This window comes from Somniosus microcephalus, chromosome 13, assembly GCF_052327205.1.
Source record: "Somniosus microcephalus isolate GS21.2 chromosome 13, FLI_Smic_1.0, whole genome shotgun sequence".
NCBI classification, from domain to species: Eukaryota; Metazoa; Chordata; class Chondrichthyes; order Squaliformes; family Somniosidae; genus Somniosus; species Somniosus microcephalus.
In genome coordinates, this window is record NC_140999.1 from 176396725 (window position 1) to 176422950 (window position 26226).

A 26226-nucleotide genomic window follows, 5' to 3' on the forward strand; every position below is an offset into this window, starting at 1 on the left:
CACCTTCGCAAAAATACTATTAAATTTGTCAAACACAACTTGCCTTTGACAAATCCATTCTGACACTCCATTAAATGCATGCATTTTCCAATGCTCACTAGTTTTAGCTTGAATTATTGATTCTGAGAGTTTGCACACAACTGACATTAGATTAACTGATGTATAGGTATCTGGTTTATCCCTTTCCTGATGATATTGGTCATCTGTCTCACTAGTCTCCATGTCAATGGAGGTATATATTGTCAAGTAGTTGTGCATGTTTTTCGTTTGTCTGAAATTCCGTTTAGTTATGTTGTTTCATATGTATTTTAATAGTTTCATGCTTTGTATTATGAAGTTCTTACTGTTGTATTGAGAAATGCATACCATGGATCTTTACTGAAGTGTTATTTTCCAGTAAGCAATTTCAGAACAAATTTCTGTAAGTTTTCAAATTGTATATTTTATTGAGAACATCATCATCCAGTTGATTTTAGAGTTTCATGACATGAATGTTCACTTTGATATCCACGACTGGAACAAAAACCTGAAAAGCTAGATGGGAAACAAAATTATATTGGCCCCATAGCTCCAAAGGACACACTGTTTAAAAATGGGTAAGTGATTACAAAAGGAAATGAATCGATTCTTGAGGTTCAGATGACAAAAAACTCATATCTTGGTCTCACAGCTCATGATGTGTTCTGAACCCATCAGAACTTGTAACTGTTCTCTTCCAATTGTTATTTTCTATAGATAAGTTCTGAAAGTATGTAATAACTCCAAAACCCAGTGGTGGGACATGGTGCCCATGATCATTTTTTTTGAATGCTGTCAAATTTGCCTTTTATTTTTGATCTTCACTATAGTATTTGTTTTCTCTGTTTCTCTTGTCCTCTTCAAAAGTATAAAGTTTTTTAAAAAGCCATATGGGAAATATAGTTTTCTTCTTTGTTATCCCCTAACAAGAAATATAAGCTGTATGGTAGGGAAGCAAAATGAGAAATTAGGGAGGGTAGGATTTAAAAGACTTGCAGTCAACATAGAGGAAAATATCAAGGACTTTTTTTTAAAGCTTTATGTAGATCTAGCACACACCTCCTGTGCTACCAGGAAGGTCACATCATACTATTTTCATAACATGTGGAGTAAGTTTTAAGCTGCAAGATGTGCATGTGATGTGCTATGGCTGTGGCTCAGTTGGTAGCACCCTCGCCTCTCAGTCAGAAGGTTGTGGGTTCAAGTCCCACTCCAGGGGGACATCTAGGCTGACACTCTAGTACAGTGCTGAGGGAGTGCTGTACTGTTGGAGGTGCCGTTAAACCGAGGCCCTGTCTGCTCTCTCAGGTGGACGTAAAAGATCCCATGGCACTATTTCGAAGAAGAGTAGGGGCGTTATCCCTGGTGTCCTGGCCACTATTTATCCCTCAACCAACATAACACAAAACAGATTATCTGGTCATTATCACGTCGCTGTTTGTGGGAGCTTGCTGTGTGCAAATTGGCTGCTGCATTGCCCACATTACAACAGTGACTCCACTTCAAAAAGTGCTTCATTGGCTGTAAAGCGCTTTGAAACGTCCGGTGGTCATGAAAGGCGCTATATAAATGCAAGTCTTTCTTTTTATGGTTATACTTCTAGTCCTCCCAAAGCTAGGTGGCATTATTGGTGGATCCATCTCCATATCTGTGATCCAAAAACTGCCTGTGGCCCTGGCTGGATTCATACCTCCACCAATGCTCCATGACCTTGCAATCCATTACCCAAAATACAGCCTGCTACTCTGGCCAAATATCTCCTTCCACCCACCACCAGAAATATGGCTTGTGGCCCTTGGTAGCTCCCTTCCCCATCATGCTGACACCCACCACCTTCCATGTAGAGGGATAGATAAAGAGAAAGAAAGAATGAATCAAGAAGCAGATAGAAAGCCCAGATAGCATGAACCTCAGAATATTGAAGGACGTTAGGGAGGAAATATCAGAGGCATTAACCATAATTTTTGAAAAAATATTTGGACACAGAAATTATGTCAAATGTCTGGAGGGTGGTAAATATTACATCACTGTAGTAAAAAAGGGAAAAGGCCAAGAAAGTACCTTGGCTATGAATAAACTTATGAATAAGAGTCCATATTACAGGATGAAATTAATATTTAGAAAGGCATGGGTTAATCAGGGACAATCACATGTCAACAACAAAACAGCAGCTTTCATTTATATAGCACCTTTCTGTAGAAAAATATCCCAAGGTGCTTCACAAAAGCGTAATTAGACAAAAATTAACAAGCCAAAAGGAGATATTAGAAGTGACCAACAGCTCAGCAAATGAAGTGGGTTTTAAAAGGAGTGTCTGAAAGCAGAAGGAGATGGAGAGGTAGGGAGGAAATGCCAGAATTTAGGGCCTATATGGCTAAAGGCACAGCTGCCAACGGCAGAGCAAAGTGAGTGGGGGATGCAGGAGGTCAGAATTGGAGGAACATGAAGTTTTCAGAGGGTTGTAGGGCTGGAGAAGGTTATAGAGATAGGGACGAGGCCATGATGGGATTTGAACACAGGATTAGAATTTTAAATTGGGGGTGTTGGGTTTCAGGAGCCAAAGTAGGTCAGTGAGCACGGGGGTGATGGGTGAGCAGCACTCAATGCGGGTTAGGATACAGGCAGCAGAGTTTTCGATGAGCTGAACTTTATGGAGATAGGATGGGAGACCAGTTAAGAAAGCATTGAAATAGTCAAGTCCGGAGGTAACAAAAGCATGGATGAGGGTTATGTCAGATGGATATGTAAATGGGTCATGTCTGACTAGTGTCAGCTTGGTTCAGTTGGTAGCACTCCCACAAGGTTGTAGGTTGAAGCCCCATTCCAGGACTTGAACACAATCTAGGGTGAAATTTCAGTGTAGCGCTAATGGACTGCTGAATTAATGGAGATGCAGTCTTTCAGATGAAATGTTAAATTAAGGCCGTCTCTGTACGTTCAGGTGGGTGTAAAAGATCCTTCACAATTTGAAGGAGAGTAGCGAGATCACCTTCTAGAGTCCTGATAACCATTCATCCCTCATCCAGTACCACCAAAACAGATTCATGTCAATTTATCTCAGTTGGTAGTTGTGGAATCATGTAGTGTGCACATTGTTATATCGTCAAACACAACAACCAAATTGAATACACTGCAGAAGTAATTCATTGGCTGTGAAATATTTGAGCAGTCCTGAGGATGTGAAAGGTGCTTTATCAATGCAAGTTCTTAATAAGGTAATAGATTTTTTGGAGAAATCAGTGTATAGCTAAAGGGAAATAACAGAAAATGCTGGAAAAACTCAGCAGGCCAGGCAACATCAGTGGAGAGAAAAAAAAGTCAATGTTTCGGGTCGAACCCTGTCTTGACAAAGGGTTCGCATCCGAAACGTTGACTCTATTTTCTCTCCACGGATGTTGCCTGGCCTGCTGAGTTTTTCCATCATTTTCTGCTGTTATTTCGGATTTCCAGCGTCTGCAGTATTTTGCTATCGTATAGCTAAAGGGATATTGTATACATAGACTTTCAGAAGACATTTGATTGCATGCCCGACAAAAGATTAAGGCAAATGTCATTAAAGGAAATGTAGGGACACGATAAAAGAATAGGGTGGGGATAGAAAGAAAAAGTAGACATTAATGGATGTTTTTTGGGTTTGAGGAATATGGGCAATGGTCTGCCTCAGGAATAAGTGTTAGAATAATTTATATGAATGAAAAACAGAAAAGATTCCGAGGTCTTCTTATCGTGTCCACGGACAGTCTATACATAGCCCAGCCAGAACTGGACACATTTTTGCACCTCGTTGTTGAATTCGGCAAGATCTGCAACAGTGCAGGGTTCCTCTAACGATGGGCATTGCAGGAGATGTTGCATAGTCTGTGCCTCAGTTCCACATTCACAAGTTGTTGGGCTGGTTGAATATCCCCATTTGCTTAGTGACACCTTTGAGCAACCTACACCGGTCCCAAGTCTGTTAAGGCACTTCCAGGTTGCCCAGTTGCAATTAGCTCCTGGGGGAAGGCTTTCATCAAGTAAAGTTTCCATCGCTGGGGGTTGTTCAAGACTGGCGAGCCGGTCTTTCCACAAGGCGATGCGGGCTTCAGATGAGGTTGATTGTAATGGAACAACACTGTTCATGAAGCTCTTTCTTGACTTTAGGCGGCTGGGTGTAGGTGTATGACAATGCAGAGGGTGTCTCTCATCTGATGTTTGATGGAGTCGCTCTTTCTTGCTGGCTACCGTTCTTATATCAGGGGGAGCGATACGCGCCAGGATATATAGGCTGTTGGTGTTTGTTGGTTTTAAGCAACCTGTGATAAATCGGCAGCTTGCATTCAGAACGGCATCCATCTTCTTGGCATGAGTAGACCTTTTCCCATGCAGGGCAGGCGTATTCGGCAGTGGAATAGCAAAGAGCAAGTGCACTGGTTCGCAATGTTTTCGGGCTTGTTCCCCATCTTGTGTTAGTGAGCTTATTCAGGATGTTGTTTCGTATGCTCACTTTTGCTTTTGTCTTCTCGGTGTGGTTCTTGAAGGTGAGGCATCAGGCAAGGGTGACTCCTAAGTAGATAGGGTGCTCGCAATGCGTCAGTGTTGCTCCACACCAGGTTACTTTCAGCTGGCGTTTGGCTTCACGGTTTCTGAGGTGGCATGCGCAAACTTGCGTCTTTGATTGGTTTGCACAAAGGTGGTTTTCTTCATAGTAGGATTTTAGTCCCTCCAAGGCCTCAGAAAGTGTTTTCTCCACTGTGTTAAAATCAGTGCTTTGGGCAGTAACACACAAGTCATCAGCATATATAAAACGGCGTGTAACACCGTCTATAGGTTGGTCATTCATGTAGATGTTGTACAGCAGCGGTGCAAGCACGCTTCCCTGAGGAAGACCATTCTTCGGAATACGTCACCTGCTGCGCTTCCCACCTAGTTCAACATAGAACCGGCGATTCTGAAGCATGCTTTCTAACAGCTCTGTTAAGTGAATCTCTTTTGTCATCTCTAGAATCTTGCAGAGGAGACGTCTATGGTTCACTATCGTATGCTGCTGACAGGTCTACAAAAACAGCACCTGTTACCATCCCTTGCTCAAAACCATCTTCGATGTGTTGTGTGAGGTTGAGCAGTTGGCTTGTTGTTGATTTGCCGGGGTGGAAACCTGTTTGCTCTGGAATGATCTTCTCATCTACAGTTGGTGCTATCCCATTGAGTATCAGGCGTTCAAACAGCTTATAGGTGTGGCAAAGCAGTGAAATTGGCCGAAAACTCTTAGGATCTGAGGGATCTTTTCCAGGCTTTAATAGTGCTATTACATGTGCCTTCTGCCAGATATTAGGTGGCTTGTGTGTTGCCAGACAGTGGTTGAACAACTGTAGGAGCCATTTCTTTGCTTTCTGTCCAAAATGCTTTATCTGCTCCGTTGCTATGTTGTCAAGACCAATTGCTTTCCCGTGTTTTAGACTAGATATACCAGTTTCCAGCTCTTCCATGGTGAATGGTCTAGTGAAGCCAGGATCATCGCTGTACTTCTTCCTATCTAGTTGTGCTCTTGGTTGTTTCTTGTTGATTTTTCCATTTAGGAGCAACTGGTGTGCAACTTGGTTAGCAGACACATTTGGATGTTGGGCAGCTTTCTTGGGATCACCTCCAAGTTTGCGTATAAGAGACTATGCCTTCTTGCTGTTTTTTGTAAGATCTGTTGTCTCTATCAAGGTGTTCCAGGTGTTTTGACGTTCTTGAGAGATACTTATCACCCTCTCACCGGTAAATATGGTTTCCTCTGAGAAGGGGGCAGATTCAAACATTGAGACATACTCCCAGTAGAGTTCAGCATTCTCCTTGGTGAGACCAGGGATGTAGTGTACTCTGCAACCTCAGGGGATCTTCCTTCTAACTGTTTTTTGGACAGCTTTTGCAGAGGTTGTAGTGCTCAGGTAGTAGTTTAATGTGTTTAACCTTGTGGTCAAGTGCTTGTGTAAAACCGTTCCAATCGACCTTCTTGAAGTTGAAGCGCCTTTCGAATGGCACGACGGTTGGTAACACTGCTGCATTTACTTGGATGCCAATAGGACGGTGTTGTGTCTGTGGTATTGGGTCTGTGACAAGCTTCTTGCAGAGGCCAGCGATGTCGTTGCTGGCAATGGCAAGATCTGGATTATATGTACACTTCCAGCGGGTACTGTGGAAGGAGGCTGGCAATTTAGGATCGTGGATGAGACTAAGCTGGTTAGCGTCCATCATTGTTAGTCTCCTTGTACCCCCATTGGGTACTGTGGCTATTAAAGTCTCCAATGATGATCTGTGGTTTATTGTGCAGGTTGGGTACAGGGTTAGAGAAGCTGAAATCTGTGGCAGGTGGCTTGTACACTGAGGTCACTACTACTTTGCTCAGCTCTACGGTTAGAATTTCAATGATATCCTCCTCTGTTTTAGAAGTGGCTTCTGCAACTGAACCAGCTCTAACAAATACAGCACTGCCATATTGTTGATGAGGTCTTTAAATAGCCAAGACCATTCCTGGTATTTTTGGGCGGTTGTTCTCACTTGCTCTATGTGGCTCCTGCAGGCAGAGGACATTACACTCCAACTCATTGCATAATGTAGCGAGGATGTTTTGTTTAGCTATAGAGAACCCTTCAACGTTAGCAGATATAACAGTCAATGCCGGTCTTGAAAAAGACCAGTGTTTCTGACATCGACAACTACTTCCGTCTTCAGGCATGCTGTGCGTGGTGGCGGAATTGGTTGAAACAGGGCCGCGACGTGAACGCTTCTACCCTGACGTAAGCAGCGATATTGATGTTACCAAATTAAGGGGCATAGTAAATTGCAAGGAAGAATGTAGAAGATTGCAGGAAGATAGATAGATTAGTGGAGCAGATAAATAGGCAGCAAATGCAGAGAAATGGGAAAACAAATGGAAAAAAAGAAATATACTCTAAATAGCAAGACTCTAAACAGTGAAAAAAAAATATTGGAGTTAATTATCACTAATTTAGATGGCCTTTTATCACCTGAAACATATAAAGTTGATAGATCTCAGCTGTCAAAACAAATTCATCTTGCAGTATTTAATACAACAGTCCAAGACTTGGTGGGTAAATGTGTTGTGTGATGTGATACTGAGCATACAGACCCCCAAACGGTCACAGGTTTGATTCTTGTGTAAATTAACTCATCGCAGCAGAGGCAGTAGTTGAGATACTGCAATTAGCCTTCTTGTCGTAGAATCATAGACATTTAAGGTACAGAAAGGAGGCCATTCAGCCCATCGCGTCTGTGCCAGCCGAGAGAACTATCCAGCCTAATCCCAACTTCCAGCTCTTGGTCTGTAGCCCTGTAGGTAATGGTGTTACAGATGCATATCCAAGTGTCCTTTGGGGAGGAGAAGGAAGAGAAAAATATCAATCCAGAGCTCCCACCCGACCTCCAGGCATTAGGCAGTGACCTAGTGTGGAACATGGATATCGGCCCTCCACAACCCAGTACTCAAGACAACACTCGATGTCTAGGTTTACATCTGAAAAATTCCCACAGGAGTTGATATGGAGGTCCATCAGCACCAGTGAGCGAGAGGAAGAAAAGGGGATGGAGAAACCGTTCTCACGCATGAAGTCTCAGTTATTACATATCCACAACTAAAAGGAAAGATCAGTTAATGCTCCATTGGTCCACTAATTACTTGCATAATGCTCTACTGTAAACTCAAAACAGATGTATTTCTATAAATTTTGTTATCAAGAGATATCAATCCAGCAATATTTGCAATTATTCAGCTTCAAGAGCCATTTCCAGTATTGGTTCATAAAATCCAGTAACATTTGATATTTTATAGCACCTTTATCACATCCCACATATCAAAACATTTCATACAATGAATTACTTTTGAAGTGCATATTGTTATGAAGGCAAACATCAGCATTAAGTACATCAAGATCCCATAAATAGCAAATGAGAGACACACACAATCAGTTAACCTGCTTTGTGTGGTTGTGGCTGAAGGAGGAATGTTGGCTAGAACACCGAGAAATCCTTGCTCTTCTCCAATAGTGCCAGGGGTATTTAATGTGTCGCTGAACCCCTGAAACAGGCAGTTGGGAACCGCAGTTTAATATTTCATCCAAAGAACAGCACTTCTGTCAATGCAGGACACCATGAGTACAGCATTCAAAAAAGCCTAAATTCAGACTGAGTATGGGACTCAACCTCAACCTTCTGACCCAAGCGATGCAAATGCTACCAGCTAAACCAAGCTGACACAATTGTATGAAGAGATACATATTTATTAAAATGTATCTAGCAAGCTTTGTTTTGTTTGCAAATGCACAATTTAATGACCTATAAACATATCCCATCATCTCCATGTGGCATTTTAAAAAAAAGTGTTCTCATTTCCCTAAATAAACAAACAGGTTGGCCATGAAGACAATGGCCAGTTGATTATATAAAATCAGAGAATCGATGTTTTATTTTTGGTTGCTTATATTTGTATTGAGGCTTCTTATTGCCTCGTGAAACAACTTTCTGGGTTTAAGCAGTTCAAGCTAACCATTGCAATGAGTCTCCTTAATTTTAAAAGTCTGTTTAAAAATGTTTATTAATAGTATGACAGTATATACACATGTCAGACTGCTTAAATATGCAACATAACGCACACATGGTGTCAGACTACATGATATACTCATCTTTTGTACTCAATGATGCAACTCGATTATTTTGGGTAATCCATGTCAGTCATGATCAGTGTTGTTTTAGTTGCTAAATAAAGAGGAACTTTTTAATCAACTAAATTAAAATTGGGAGTGCAGTATAAAGATTAAATTAAGAGATTTGGGGATTCTGAAATTCAAGAAGCAATTATTTTTTTTAACCAATTCACTTCCCTCTCCCCCCTCAAAAAAAAAAAAAAAAAAAAAATCCAGAATGAGGGTATTTTTAAAAATGATCGCTACAAGGGATATGGGGAGAAAGCAGGGACCGGGTACTGAATTTGGATGATCAGCCACGATCTCATTAAATGGCAGAGCGGGCTCAAGGGGCTGAATGGCCTACTCCTGCTCCTATCTTCTAGGTTTCTATGTTTCAAAATCCACAGTAATTAACCTAAAGCCTGAAATTAATGAGCAGCTTCCAATCTGTAATTAAACTTTGATTCAACTTCTCTGTTGAGTTAAGCTATAGCGTAAAAAGGACACAGCTTAACCATCAGTGAAATAATAAGTTACATTACATGGTACAATACTGGTCTTTGTAAAACAGTGTAGCATCTGGCTTACCGTGAGCAATGACAGAATATCCAGGAGTAAATAAAATACTAAAACTTTAATAAATGGCATGAAAATAATTTCTATGACTAAACGACAGGTTATGATGCATATTTCTCAATATATTAATGACTGACTAATATTCCTTTATCTTTGAATCTTCAATAGTCATTCTAATAATTTGTTCCAGTGATGTGAATGCAGTATATCATTTAACTTCTGTTATTAGAACTCAGGTGTTTCAGGATGTGATGCCACACTTTTTGATGCTATTTCTTTTTCATTTATTTTTGATCCACAGGCAGCAGATAGAAAAATGTGCATTTAACCTTTTTTGTAACTTCAGTTATAAAAGGTGTTCCTTTATCTTCACAGATTTTCATTTCCTTCAGTATTTTTAATGTTTTGTTATGGTTCATTTTAAGTGCTGTACAGGAGATCCTAAGCTGTTTCTGGTTATTGCTTCACAGAAAACATGAACTTCCTGCAACCAGAAGCAGCATAGGCACTTATTCAATTACAAAAAAGTTAGAGTAAGAATGGCCTGGTTCAGCATTTCAGATCAGTAACAAGGCAAGAGTTAAATTAGATCGACAACACAGCCAAAGCTATAAAAAAATAGGCAAATGCCAAAGTTAAAAGTTTTACAAATAAGTGGAACACAAGACTACAAATCTGCAATTGCAAGAGTTTTGCTAGCCCTTCCTCCTGTGGTGCAGCCCACTAAAGTCCCAAATACAATAATTAAAGGGACTGGAACTGTTGCTTTTGTTCTGTTTAAAGTTTGACTATGGGATGATTACTTGGGGATGGGGTGTGAATCAAAAACAAATATTTGGAAGCAATGTTGATTTCAATGTTGTGCAATATTTAACTAAAATACATACAGCTGATGTGTGACACTAAAGCAAGTCTACTTGCTATGCAACACTATGGAAAACTTCAACTTTTGCCCTTGGATTTCAGATGCTTTCAACAAATATGTTGAACAGCTCTTTTATCCATGTAGAGATACAGCATGTGATGGTATCCTTCTCAGAGGAAATATTAGTTTGTACCCAATGTTTGAAACACATCGATACCTTTCACCTGTCCATGAAGATTGTTAGAGAGAATCATTCAATTTGCATTTGATGTTGGAAATACTATGGAGATCTGCTCTCCGTATTCTTCATGGTGGGCTCTATTCTGGAGATATGCTTTCTTGTCATCTTGGTTGTTTGATCTTCCCCATTTTACTGGTTTTCAAAGCATATCTTTAATAGATAAAGGATTAAAAGTCATTTTTAATCTTGTTACTCACAGGATATGGTGCTCTGTAGTACCAGATATGATGTTTGATCCAAGTTCAAGTGTGAAATCTAGATTGTTGACTTGCAGACAGCAAGCCAGTCTGAGGTAGTAACATCCATCTTGAGAACGTTCCAAAAAGACCCATCATACTCGAGTTTCGTTCTAAAGTATCTTTAAACGGCCACTTGGAAGCAGGCCGAGTGATATTTATGCATACCAACTGATGCTTTGTTGAGTCAGTCAATGCAAGGTCTAAATTGGCACACCATATAGTTTCAGATTAAACTCCCTGCATGAAGTGCTTTGTGACAGCAAAAAGATTAGCACACACTTGTGTCACACAGTGGATATTTTAGGATAATAAGCGTTTGCAACTCACTGGCCTAAAAATCCAGATATTTGTGTAATATATTGGAAATTTACAATATATATAAAAAAAGACCATTTGCCAATAGGCATGTAGCCAATAGACAATGCCAAATACATGTAGCTCTCCATGTCTTGTCAGATTCCAGACAGCAAAGAATGTTTGCAGAACTCTCCAAAAACTTAATTAGTTTAATAACATGCTATATTACAGAAATATGCAATAAATTAAATGCATTTTGTACACTATAACTAAATGCATAATGGCTTGTACAAGGGCAAAGCAAATGATAAAAACCAGTGGAGGTCATGTATCACCTCTTCAACTTTTGCAGTTAGAATTACCAATCGATCAACAGTCACTTTATTTTGAAGATAATTTTCTTCATTTAGTTTAGAGTCAAGAACAATATCATTCCTATTCAAGAGAATAGAGTGTTAAAGCATGTTGAAGAATATTAACTAGAATAACTAGAACTAATCTCAAAGTATGGAAACACCAAACATTCAGCCATTAAACCCGTTACTTCACAGATCATGTGCTATTTGGCAGATAATGAACTCCAGCCAACCTATTTACAAATGTTTCTTCCCCATTCATTGATCAAGTGAGATTTCAGAATATCTAACCTTACAATTTACAATTATCCATCTTCACCAGTTGTTTCCAGCAGCTCAGAAACCAACAAATTACAGTATTTCAAAAGCAAAATACTGCAGATGCTGGAAATCTGAAATAAAAACAGAAAATGCTAGAAATACTCAGGTCAGGCAGCATCTGTAGAGAGGGGAGGAACGAACAAAAGGGAAAGGTCTGTGATAGGATGGAAGGCAGGAGAGATTAAAAGACAAAGGGATGATGGTGCAAGGCAAAAGGTGCTGGTAATGGGACAAGTTAAGAAACAAAAGATGACTAAAATGAGGTGTAAATGACAAAGGCAGAATCATCAGTAGCTGCCGAGAGAGAAAAAGAAAAAAAGTGGTTGAGGTTATAGTCTGAAATTGTTTTACTCTATGTCGCGTCCAGAAGGCTATAAAGTGCCCAATCGAAATATGAGGTGCTGTTCCTCGACCTTAAGTCGAGCTTCATTGGAACAGTACAAGAGGCAGAGGACGGAGCGATCTGTGGAAGTGGGGCAGAGAATTAAAGTGACAGGCGACCAGAAGCTCGGGGTCACACTTACAGACTAACGGAGGTGTTCTGCAAAGCAGTCACCCAATCTGTGTTTGGTCTCCCCACATCATGAGCAGTGAATACAGTATACTAAATTGCAAGTACAAGTAAATCACTGTTTCACCTGGAAGGAGTGTTTGGGGCCCTGGACAGTGGGGAGGAGGTAAAAGGGCAGGTGTTGCAGCTCCTGCGCTTGCACGGGAAGGTGCCGTGGGAAGGGGAAGGGGTGTTGGGTGATACAGGAATGGACTAGGGTGTCGCAGAGGTAGCGGTCCCTTCAGAATGCTGAAAGGGGAGAAACATAGAAGATAGGAGTAGGCCATTCAGCCCTTCGAGCCTGCTCCGCCATTCAATGAGATCATGGCTGATCATCCAAATTCAGTACCCTGTCCCTGCCTTCTCCCCATATCCCTTGATCCCTTTAGCCTTAAGAAATATATCCAACTCCTTCTTGAATATATTTAATGAACTGGCCTCCACTGCCCTCTGTGGCAGAGAATTCCACAGGTTCACCACTCTCTGGGTGAAGAAATTCCTCCTCATTTCAGTCCTAAATGGCTTACCCCTTATCCTTAGACTATGACCCCCGGTTCTGGACTCCCCCACCATCAGGAACATCCTTCCTGCATCTAGTCTGTCCAGACCTGACAGAATTTTATAGGTTTCGATGAGATCCCCTCAATCTTCTAAACTCTAGTGAGTATAAGCCCAATTGACACAATCTCTCCTCGTACGTCATTCCTGCCATCCCAGGTATCAGCCTGGTGAATCTTCACTGCACTCCCTCCATGGCAAGAATGTCCTTCCTCAGGTAAGGTGATCAAAACTGCACACAATACTCAAGGTGCGGTCTCACCAAGGCCCTGTACAACTGCAGCAAGACATCCTTGTTCCTGTACTCGAACCCTCTTGCTACGAAGGCCAACATACCATTTGCCTTCTTAACCGCCTGCTGCACCTGCATGCTTACCTTCAGCGACTGGTGCACAAGGACACCCAGGTCTCTGCACTTCCTTCTCCCAATCTATTGCCATTCAAATAATAATCTGCCTTCCTGTTTTTGCCACCAAAGTGGATAACCTCACATTTATCCACATTATAGTGCATTTGCCATGTTTCGGCCCAATAACCCAACCTGTCCAAATCGTACTGGAGTTTCATGACATCCTCCTCACAGCTTACCCTCCCACCCAGCTTTGTGTCATCTGCAAATTTGGAAATATTACATCCAATTCCCTCGTCCAGATCATTTGTATTGTGAACAGCTGGGATCCTAGGACCGATCCTTGTGGTACCCCACTAGTCACTGCCTGCCACTCGGAAAACGACCCGTTTATTCCAACTCTTGGCTTTCTGTCCGCCAACCAGTTCTCTATCCAAGTCAATACCTTGCCCCCAATCCCATGTGCCTTAATTTTGCACGCTAACCTCTTATGCGGGACCTTATCGAAAGCCTTCTGAAAGTCCAAATACACCACATCCACTGGTTCTCCCTTATCTATTTTACCAGTTACATCCTCAAAAAATTCCAGTAGATTAGTCAAGCATGATTTACCTTTTGTAAATCCATGTTGACTTTGTCCGATCCTGTCACTGCTTTCCAAGTGCTCTGCTATTACATCTTTTATAATGGACTCTAGTATTTTCCCCCACTACCGATGTCAGGCTTACCGGTCTATAATTCCCCGCTTTTTCTCTGCCACCTTTTTTGAATAGTGGGGTAACATTAGCTACCCTCCAATCCATGGGTACTGTTCCAGAGTCTATCAAGTTCTGGAAGATGACCAGCAATGCATCTACTATTTCTAGGGCCACTTCCTTAAGTACCCTGGGATGTAGATTATCAGGCCCTGGGGATTTATCGGCCTTCAGTCCCATCAATTTTCCTAACACCATTTCCCTACAAATACTGATTTCTTTCAGCTCCACCCTTTCATCAGACCCTATGTTCCGTGGTATTTCTGAGAGGTTATTTGTGTCCTCCTTTGTGAAGACAGAACCAAAGTATGTATTTAGTTGGTCTGCCATTTCTTTGCTCCCCATTATAAATTCCCCCGATTCTGACTGCAAGAGACCTACGCTTGACTTCACCAATCTTTTTCTCTTCACATATCTATAAAAGCTTTTACAGTCAGTTTTTATGTTCCCTGCAAGCTTACTCGCATTCTATTTCCCCCTTTCTTAATTAATCCCTTTGTCCTCCTTTGTTGAATCCTAAACTGCTCCCAATCCTCAGGTTTACTGCTTTTTCTGGCCAATTTGTATGTCCTCTCCTTGGATCTTATGCTATCCCTAATTTCCCTTGTTAGCCACGGTTGAGTGAGGGGAAGATGTGTTTGGTGGTGGGATCACACTGGGAGGTGGGGGAATGGAGGAGATCTCATTGAAACTTAAAATTCTAACAGGACTAGACAGACTAGATGCAGGAAGGATGTTCCTGATGGCAAGGGAGTCCAGAACCAGGGGTCACAGTCTAAGGATAAGGGGTAAGCCATTTAGGACTGAGATGAGGAGGAATTTCTTCACCCAGAGTGGTGAACCTGTGGAATTCTCTACCACAAGGCAATTGAGGCCAATTCATTAAATATATTCAAGAAGGAGTTAGATATATTTCTTAAGGCTAAAGGGATCAAGGGATATGGGGAGAAGGCAGGGACAGGGTACTGAATTTGGATGATCAGCCATGATCTCATTAAATGGCAGAACAGGCTCAAGGGGCCAAATGGCCTACTCCTATCTTCTATGTTACTAAATGGCAGGGGATGATCTGTTGAATGTGGAGACTGGTGGGGTGAAAGGTGAGGACAAGGGGAACCCTATCATGGTGCTGGGGAGGGAAGGGGAGAGCAGAAGTGCAGGAAATAGAATGGACACGGTCAAGGACCATGTCAACCACGGTAGGGGGAATCCTCAGTTGAGGAAAAAGGAAGTCATATTGGAAGCACTAGTGTGGAAGGTGCAATTGTCAGAACAGATGCGACAGAGACAGAAAAACTGGGAGAATTGAATGGAGTCATTGCAGGAAGTGGGGTGGGAAGAACTGTCGTCCAGGTAGCTGTGGAAGTCAGTAGGCTTATAGTGGATGTTTGTCATTGTCTCCCTTTCTGGGGATAGGCTGAGAAGTCGAGGAAGGGAAGAGTCAGATGGACCACGTGAAGGTGAGGGAAGGGTGGAAATTGGAAGCAAAGTGATTGAAATTTTCTAGTTCACGGCAAGAGCAGGAAACGGCACAGATAGTCATCAATGCACCGGGTATTTTTTTTTTTTTTTTTTTTTTTTTTTTTAAAAACCCTTGCCCTGCAATCGAAGTGCTGATCCCACTGGGAGAAAGGGATCTGTTGATTTACCCTATAGTCGATAGAGATGGCTTGGGAAAGCAGGTGTTTATGAATTGAAAACGCACACAAGTGGAAGAATGGTGGTGACTTTCTTTTGCCAGTGGAAAAATAGAAAATGGGGAAACGAATCATGGCGATGCTTTAAAAGCGTCAGATCTGGTCAGCAGAATACGTAGCTGAGTATCTAGGAACGGAAATTTATTGATTACAGCTGGTGAAGATATCCTGATGAAGGTAAAGCAAGAAGTGGTTCAAAGAGGCATTCAGTACTGTACAGAGCAGGAAATAATGTTCTTGATGGCATAGTCACTTGTGGCTGTTGAAAGTAGATGACTGATAAAAGCATGATAATGAATAAAAGAAAAAAGAAAACAAGGCAGACTGATGCAAGAGGACGGTCCCCACAAGGAGTCATGGACAAATTGGTAAAACCACAGACAAGAAAATACAGAACAAGTGACGCATTTTGGAAGCCTCAAGTAGGCAATGTAATGCTATGCTAGCCATATACTAGCATCACACTTATGGCTAACTGCATTTACATGTTATTGTGACAACAGTGCATGCATCTGGCATGTGCCATTGCAGCAGGATAGATAAAACGGAGCTAGCAGATTAAAGTAGTAAACTGTTAGTTTCGGGAGGAATGTTGGCCAGGACACAGGGAAAACTTCCTGCTCCTCTTCAAATAGCATACACGCTTAACACCTCGTCTGTAAAAATGACACCTGACAATGCAGCACTCCCACAGTACACTTACAAAATGAATGACTCTTGGATCTATTGCAAAGTTCTGCTCAGAAATCAGTATATTAGAGAGCTTGTCTTTATGGAGATAAAATTGATAACACATTTGCAAAATAATTCAATTGGATTTGCCAGTGCTGGTCCTGTAACAATTTGTCGTTAGAAAAGCAAGAGTTGGTCAGGGTTTCCAAAGCAAATATCCAAACATAATATTGTCTCAATGGCAGTAGAGTAGTCAGGTGTACTATTGATGAAGGGAATGGTTTCCAATCATTTTCAGACATTTATGGATAAACTACACAATCTGTGCACCTGCTCAATCAACCAAGGATTTGAGGATCTGAAGATCAGGAACTATTAAATAAAACTGGGTATTATTAGGAACCAGTTTTGCATATTCATACTGCAGACATGGTCCTGTATGGAATAAGTTGAGGCATTTCATGTTCAGCTGCTCAAGAGGAGACAAAGTTACAAATGGACTGTTACGATTGCAATCTCCTTAACCTGCTCAGATTTTGGGCATAATTTGTGACTACATCTGCTTCAGAGTTATTGCAGAAGTGAGATGCCACACTTACTGAGCAGTGCAATATAACTCAGACTATGCAGATGAAAGCAGGCACAAGGACATAGATCCCTGAAGGCAGGACAGGTAGATAAAGGTGGTTAAGAAGGCATATGGGATACTTGCCTTCATTAGCTGAGGCATAGAATACAAGAGCAGGGAGGTTATGATGGAGCTGTACAAAATGCTAGTTAGGCCACAGCTGGAATACTGTGTGCAGTTCTGGTCACCACACTATAGGAAGGATGTGATTGCATTGGAGAGGGTGCAGAGGAGATTCACCAGGATGTTACCTGGGCTGGAGCACTTCAGCTATGAAGAGACTGGACAGGCTGGGGTTGTTTTCCTTAGAGCAGAGAAGGCTGAGGGGGGACCTGATTGAGGTGTACAAAATTATGTGGGGCATAGATAGGGTAGATAGAAAGGAACTTTTCCCCTTAGTAGAGGGGTCAATAACCAGGGGGCATAGTTTCAAGGCAAGGGGATTTGAGGGAAAACCTTTTCACCCAGAGGGTGGTTGGAGTCTGGAACTCACTGCCTGAAAGGGTGGTAGAGGCAGGAACCCTCACAACCTTCAAGAAACATTTAGATGAGCACTTGAAACGCCATAGCATACAACGCTATGGACCAAGTGCTGGAAAATGGGATTAGAATAGACAGGGCTTGATGGCCAGCGCAGACACGATGGGCCTCTTTCCATGCTGTATAACTATGGGAACAAAATTGCAGCTCAAGAAAATATTCCTTTAGTCTTCAACCACCAAGAGTTTCTTTTCAGATTAATAAACCACATGACAGCTTAATTATTTGTCACTGCAGCACATGAAAAAAAAAGGGGACAATAAACAGAGTACAATTCTCTGACTGTCAAGATAGCTGCGCTATATTCAGATTACTGGCCAGTGGATGTGTCGACTGATTAGGATGAACAAGTGGAATCACTATGAAAGTTTGCTCCAGAAATTATAAAGAAAAACAATTACTGAAATTACAAAAATAATGCTAGATGTATTTGCCCTGCAGAATTTACATCATTGGGAATAAATGGAATTGGGATAAGGGGGATTAAGAGTACTGCAGAGGTGAAAGATACACCAACACAGTTGAGATGAGCTGCCTGTTTACGTGTTGCCATTTCTATGTAATTCTAATAATTAATTGCGCAAAGTTGATCCATTGCTCTATAGCCAAGTGCAAGCAAAGCTTTAACTACACAAACTTAATTACTCCTACACCCACTGTGCTGATATCTGGCACATCTTGTACAAAAAAGTAAAATACTGCAGATGCTGGAAATCTGAAAAAAAAACATACTGAAAATACTCAGGTCAGGCAGCATCTGGGGAGAGAGAAACAGAGTTAACGTTTCAGGTCAATGACCTTTTCATCCGAACATGTCATCCCTGATGTTGATTAGCTTCAATGGATTCTGGTCCACATATGGAACCCAGAGACATGAAGATTTGACTTCAATCTTACAGGTCTGCAGATGACACCAGAACGTGGTAAAGATCACAGATTCTTTCATGAAAGCTCCTTTAGAGTCAATGCAGTGGCTACGACTTTTAATGTTGTTATCTTGTGTTTTCATGCAATATCACATGCACTCCAATAGCATAGTGTATTATACATATATTTTGAATTTTCATTGCACTGTAGAGGGCCCACTGATTCACAAGATATTTTCCAAAATATCAGCATCTCTGCACATTTGCCACTATACCACTGGTGACAGGATGATTTAGAAGATCCTGGTTAAGGAACTGAGGGACAGCTGTGTGGTTGCAAACGTCAAGGTAAATTATAATGATGCTCTTAGCTGGATCTTGTTTGGAGCAGAAAGTACAGTATTACTGGATTAGCAACCAAGAAGTTGAAAGTTCAAATCTTACAACAGCAACTTGTGAAATTGAGTTCAATAAATCTGTAATTTACAGGCTATAAAAAGCCAACTGGTTCACTATGTAATGAAGGAAACCTGCCATCCTTACACTAGTCTGATATATATGCAACTATAATCCCACACTATATGGTTGACTCTTACTAGCCTCAGGGCAACAAATGCTGCCTTGGCAATGTTACCCACAACCCAAACAGATAACATACTGTAATGAGCAAGGCTCTTTAAAAAATTTTTTTAAAAAAGTTGCTATGCGACTAGGGCATCAGAATTTTATCTGGCATTTTGGAATGAAGGCTTCTTGTGGATCAGCAACAACATTATTTGACAAATTATGGAGGTATTGGCGAAAGCTTCTACAGCTCCTGCCAAAGTGGTAGAATGGTCAGGGATGCTGCCTGCATACCACCAGCTGAAAGTTAGTTAAAACCCGAGAGATATGTGGTACTCATCTAATGAGCTTATTGTTCAGCATCTTGCTTATTTCTGATCTAATCTGAACGTTCTAGCACAATTGGCCTTGTCTAAGTAACTACCATTTTATCCCACTGATGGATTCTTACAAAATAATAAATCTAGTGAAATAGACTTTAGCCTGTTTACAGCACAAGATGAAACCATTATTAGGTAGGTGCAATATTAGAGATCAGCGGTCAAGATCTTTGAGAGAAATACTACCTATAGATCTGAATTAATGAACTCTAATATCACACCGCCAGAGCAAAGTAGCCTCTAATACTATTGCAGAGATCAAACTGGAGCACAAGGAGGATGAGTATATGTATATTTTGCATATAGCCAAGAGAAAGGAGATAAAGTCTTACTACTAATACATATTAATTGATCCATTTTAAGCCTTAAAAGCATAGGTTATTTAATTAGCCAATTCAGCCATCTGTTCTGCTACAAGAGCTAGGCATCTCCCATGAAATAGGGAGGCACCTGTTGTGATAAGCAGATGCTGCATCAAATTTAAGAGGGTACATTTACTTTCAAGATGCACATTTTCCTCTGACAGTTAAAACTATTTGATTGAAGTTGTAAAGCTGGCTTCTCAATCACATCCAAGGATTGAAGATACAAGTCTCAATTATGGTGTAAAAATATTACACTGAAACTAGTGGGGTACAGTTCTGAGTAAGTTATATTGATGACAGAATAGATCATATTTATTTATTTATTTTTAAAAACACTCTAGCTAGCTGTGCTATAGTGGACCTGGGGCATGCTCGACACTACAAAGGTAAGGAATTGGTTAGCAGGTAGGAGACAGTAGGGATAATGGGTATGTACCCCAATTGGCAGGATGTGACTGGTGGTATCCCCAGGGATCTGTACTGAGACCTCAACTTTTCATTATATTTATCAATGACTTGGACGAAGAGAGAGAGAGAGAGCTGTATATCCAAGTTTGTTGATGACACCAAGTTAGGAGACACAATAAGTGGTGTAGACAGGAACAGAAAGTTGCAACAGGACATTGAATTAAGCGAGTGGGTATAACTGTGGCAGATGGAGTTCAGTGTGAGAAAGCACGAGGTCACCCACTTTGGATCCAAGAAAGAGCAGAGAGATATGGGGTCCATGTGCAAAACTCAAAGCTAGTATACAGGTACAAAAAATAATTAAGAGGTTTGTCTCAAGGGGTCAGAAATACAAGAGGGTGGAAGTTATGCTACAGTTGTAAAAAGCTCCAGTTAGACTGCATCTGGAGTACTGCATTCAGTTCTGAACACCACGCTTCAGAAGGACATACTGGCCTTGGAGGGGGTGCAGTGCAGATTCACCAGAATGATACCAGGGCTAAAATAAGAGGAAAGGTTGCATAGACTAGGCTTATATTCCCTCGAGTACAGAAGATTAAGGGGTGATATAATTGAGGTGTTTATGATTAAAGAATTTCTCTTTACCCCATGGACATAATCTTAAAGTTAGAGCTAGGCTGATCAGGGTTGATATCAGGAAACACTAAAGGGTAGTGGAATTCTGGAACACTCAAAACAAACAAGTTGAGGGCAAACACTATAGTGCCCTTGTAATATTACAAATTTTGGTATTCAAAATTTATGCCATTTCAAGATTAAAAAAAGGTGAGATAAGAACTTTTCAATCATCTAAGACACTGCCATGATAATAACCTGCTACTCATTTTCTCCTCAAAGAAAACAGGAAATTCAGTGAGCAGAGTTTGGACAGTCATGGATGGATGCAATGAAAATTACTATGGTGAGTAATCTTACTTTACTCTATTATACAAGTGAACTTGCACTTCACACTTTCTAGGAGATGAAATGTTAAACCAAGGTTCTGCCCAGAGTGGTGAGAATGTGGAACTTGGTACCACAGGCAAATAATATAGATGCATTTAAGGGGAAGCTAGGTAAGCATGAGAGAGAAAGGAATAGAGGGTTATGCTGATAAGAGTTAGAGGACGAAGGATGGGAGGAAGCTCGAGTGGAGCATAACTGCCAGCATGGACTGGAATGGGCTGAATGGCCTGTTGCTGTGCTGTATATTCCATGTTGATGTGAAACTATTTGGCGAAGCACCAAGCTGACCCAGTGATGTAGTCACCACCAAAAAAAGTTAACTGCTCATTCAGTGCTGTTTTATGGACATTAATTAATGTGCAGAATGCACTACATTTGACTATACAAGAGGCATTCTACTGAAAGAGCAATAAGATATTTGAACAACATGCATGCAATTTAGAAAAGTTGTTTTAGTCTACATATCTTGAGTATGAAGGGCTTTTACAGCTAGTACACTCAGCCGATTCATAATCAAAGATCTCCTATCCAAGCAGTGCACTCAGTTGTGCAAAATCATGCTGATAAAGAATTTATTTCTCTTCAGAAAAAGAGTCCAAGTCAGTATGTTAAAATTATTTTAAATGAAAAAAAGTGTTTTTCTTCAAAACTAAATTTAGGATTTGTAATCAAGATTAAGAATGTTAGTCGTAGGAAATGAAACTTCTCTATCCTGTACTGACCATCAGCATCAAGCACACACAGGCCAGGTATAGCACAGTAAAGTTCCCTCGGCCACAATTTATTTTAGCCAACCTCAAGAAACTCTCAGGCTTACAGGAATGTTTTAATTCCATACTGTTTTAAGGTTGTTTGATCACAGCATACCAATCTTTTCTGCTCTAGAAGGCAAAAATGTTCAAGAAACTCACTTTACATTAGTAAAGTTGTGCTTCTAACTTTCTGTAAAGTTAAACTATTGAAGCAGAAGTTTACTAAACTTTCACAAACAGCTTTGAAATACTTGGCTCATCTTGAGTTGTAAGATATTCTTTGCAACTTCTTTGAGAGCCACAACTAAATTTGATCACTTAGCCAACACTACACAAAGCAAAATTCTTAATTAAAATCCAGGTCAGGGAAGATCATTATTCAGCAACCCTGCTAGAAAGTGGGCACAAGGACAGATTAGTTTGTGACATCCCCACAGTTGAATAGCATGCAAATTTTCAATACTTGAACTCTCACAAAGTGATCACTTAAGTGAAAGACTAGTTAGAGGAACTCCAAAACTTTGGGGCTGGATTGGGGGAGGGGGGAGGAAGAGAGAACCCTCAACTAAAATGAGTTTTGCACCAGTGCGGTTTTACAGGAAGTGCAACAAAAATATAACAGCATGGGTATGGTATTCTTATATAAAAAGTTGAATATTTTGCTGCTACTGTAGGAATCGATGTGCAGAGGTGTTATCTGCTTTATTTGTTCTTCTACACCCATCTTCACTGGGCCTTACTCTGCAAAATAATCAGTTGCTGGCTCCATCTGCAGTGTATGAAGAATATTTAAGTTTTTACTGGCAAGACTACTTGGAAAGATTGTGGTGACAAAGTTTATATTACACTTGCAATTATTTGGTGTAAGGGAGTTAAACTACTCAGCCCCAAGAGTATTGATTAAAAGGAAGGAGTTTAAGCAGAATTTTAATAAAATAATTATCTTAAATCTGATTTTATGGTTGTCACAAAGTGGTTTTATTGTTGAATATAAAAGTGCTCCAATTCAAGGACTGCACACAACTAACATTACATTTAGCCAAAAGTTACAAGTGGATCAAGGTTTTCAACCCTGTGGCTCATCCACCATGAGGTATTTTAAAGAAAGCATTGGGGGAAAAAACTAGTTGGTTATAGTAACTGATCAAGAATATCAGTTAGTTCCAAAAACAAAGCATGAAGTTTACTTTGATAATGAACACATTTAAAAAAAAATTGTATAAATATTTGTTAAGTGACAGTTTACCTTTATCTTTCCATGACTAATTTCCCCAGATTTGTTTATCGAAGTGATGCAAACCTGCCATAGTTAAGAGGGGCGAGAAGACAAATAATGGGAATTCCAGTGTTCCACAATTTAATATTCTGGTTAAAAAAAAGTGTTTTGCGAAAGAGCAATATTACAGTTCATGGATGTTCTGCACTTAGGGTAGTTTGCCATCATTGAATGGATTATAGAATCAGGTAAGTTGACATCTAAAAAGACCTTCCACATTTAGCTTTACATGCCATTAGGATTACATTTTTAAGCAATTTTATAATGCACGATAGCATGGTTAAAGACACATTTAAAAGTACACATAGCTGAAAGGTGCAATACATGTAAAGTTTACAAAAGTTAGTGCAATACAATCACTGACTAATTTCACCCAAAACAATTCTGCACACCAGCACTATCCCAATACCACCAAAAAGATCATTGCATAAAACAGAACACTGCACAAGAATGCAGTGTTGCAAAATTACTACTAAATGCCATACCCACACAAACATTTACACATTTTATAAATGCTCCCATTTCCTTCGTGAAAATGGGAACACTTATTTGCACTGGAAAGCACACAATTTAGACAATTCCACATGTCCATTGGGGTATTTCAGATACCATGTATATCACATCTTAGCCATCCTAAAAGTTATCCAACCAAATGCACCATCAGTGTTTAAGCTTTTTATTGCCATTTATACTTGTTTCATGGTCTGGGAAAAGAAATCCACTAGACCAAATCACTAATACTGTATATGATGGCATTATCCAACTCATTGAAAGTGGTGAAAAGGGAACATAAGAACATAAGAAATAGGAGCAGGAGTAGGCCAATCGGCCCCTCGAGCCTGCTCCACCATTCAATAAGATCATGGCTGATCTGATCCGAACCTCAAATCTTCTATCACTCTGCATCCACCCGAACCCATGTGATCTCCCGGGAGAGGCGAAAAACCAGATAAAGACCCAATGGCCAATTTGGGAGAAAAAAAATCTGGGAAATTCCTCTCCGACCCATCTAGGCGATCGAAATTCTTCCAGGAGATCACTCTGTCCCTATATTTTCTACAGTACTTACCTTCTGTAAAGGCGATTTCCACCCCAGCCAGGAACAGGAATAAAACCATCTCCTGAAATCTAACAGAATTAGAACACAGTAGGAGCAGAACAAGGCTACACGGCCCCTGGGCCCACTCCACTACCCACAGGGCCATGGCCATTCCAAACCTAGACTCATGTCCAATTTCCTGCCCGCTCCCCGTAACCCTTAATTCCCTTTACTTCTAGGAAACTATCTATTTCAGTTTTAAATTTATTTAATGATGTAGCTTCCACAGCTTTCTGGGGCAGCAAATTCCACAAACCTACCACCCTCTGAGTGAAGAAGTTTCTCCTCATCTCAGTTTTGAACAAGCAGCCCCTTATTTTAAGATTATGCCCCCTAGTTCTAGTTTCACCCATCATTGGGAACATCCTCACCGCATCCACCCGATCAAGCCCCTTCACAATCTTATATGTTTCAATAAGATCGCCTCTCATTCTTCTGAACTCCAACGAGTAGAGTCCCAATCTACTCAACCTCTCCTCATATGTCCATCCCCTCATCCCTGGGATTAACCGAGTGAACCTTCTTTGTACTGACTCGAGAGCAAGTATGTCTTTTCTTAAGTATGGACACCAAAACTGTATGCAGTATTCCAGGTGCGGCCTCACCAATACCTTGTACAACTGCAGCAATACCTCCCTGTTTTTATATTCCAACCCCCTAGCAATAAAAGCCAACATTCCATTGGCCTTCTTAATCACTTGCTGCACCTGCATACTAACTTTGAGTTTCGTGCACCAGGACCCCCAGATCCCTTTGTACTACAGTACTTTCCAGTTTCTTGCCATTAAGATAATAACTTGCTCTATGATTTTTCCTGCCAAAGTGCATAACCTCACACTTTCCAGTATTGTATTCCATCTGCCAAATCTCTGCCCACTTACTTAGCCTGTCTATGTCCCTTTGCAGGTTTTTTATGTCCTCCTCACTCACTACTTTCCGTCCCATCTTTGTATCATCTGCAAACTTTGATATGTTACACTCGGTCCCCTCCTCCAAATCGTTAATATAGATTGTAAAGAGTTGGGGACCCAGCACTGACCCCTGCGGAACACCACTAGTTACTGGTTGCCAATCTGAGAACGAACCATTTATCCCAACTCTCTGCTTTCTGTTAGAGAGCCAATCCTCCACCCACGCCAGAATATTACCCCCAATCCCGTGACTTTTTATCTTGAGCAATAATCTTGTGTGGCACCTTGTCAAATGCCTTTTGGAAGTCTAAATACACTACGTCCACTGGTTCCCCTTTATCCACCCTGTATGTTACTTCCTCAAAAAACTCAAGCAAATTTGTTAAACATGACTTCCCCTTCATGAAACCATGCTGAGTTTGCCCTATTAAATTATGTTTATCCAAATGTCCTGTTACTGTCTCCTTAATAATGGACTAACATTTTACCAACCACAGATGTTAGGCTAACAGGTCTATAGTTTCCAGCCTTCTGCCTACTACCCTTTTTAAATAAGGGTGTTACATTAGCAGTTTTCCAATCTGCCGGGACCTTTGCTGAGTCCAGTGAGTTTTGGAAAATTATTACCAATGCATCCACAATCCCTACCGCTACTTCCCTCAAGACCCTGGGATGCAAGCCATCAGGTCCAGGGGATTTATCCGCCTTGAGTCCCATTATTTTACCAAGTACCACTTCCTTCGTGATTTTAATTGTATTTAGTTCCTCCCCCCCTAGAGCCCCCTGTTTGTCCAGTGTTGGGATATTCTTAGTGTCCTCTACTGTAAAGACTGATACAAAATAATTGTTCAGTGTTTTTGCCATCTCCATGTTTCCCACCATTAATTTCCCAGTCTCATCCTCTAAGGGACCAACATTTACTTTAGCCACCCTTTTTCTTTTTATATAACTATAGAAACTTTTACTGTCGGTTTTTATATTTTTTGCTAATTTACTTTCATCATCTATCTTCCCTTTCTTAATCAATCTTTTTGTTATTTTTTGCTGTCTTTTAAAGACTTCCCAATCTTCCATCCTCCCACTAGATTTGGCTACCTTATATGCCCTTGTTTTTAGTCGGATACTATCCTTAATTACTTTACTTAGCCACGGATGGCTATCTTTTCTTTTACACCCTTTTTTCCTCAGTGGAATATATTTTTTTTGGAAGTTGTAAAATAACTCCTTAAATGTACACCACTGGTCATGTACCGTCTTACCCTTTAATCTATTTTC

At 40.7% G+C, this 26226-nt stretch overlaps 1 long non-coding RNA gene across 1 annotated transcript in view; it reads right to left on the bottom strand.

Annotated features, from left to right (window-relative positions):
• Window positions 1–416: 416 nt before the first annotated feature.
• Window positions 417–26226, bottom strand: part of LOC147108805 (uncharacterized) — a 29936-nt gene continuing 4126 nt past the window's right edge. The window contains exon 2 of the long non-coding RNA XR_015080664.1: window positions 417–7368. This is a non-coding gene — a long non-coding RNA (uncharacterized LOC147108805). The remainder of the gene's footprint in view (window positions 7369–26226) is intronic.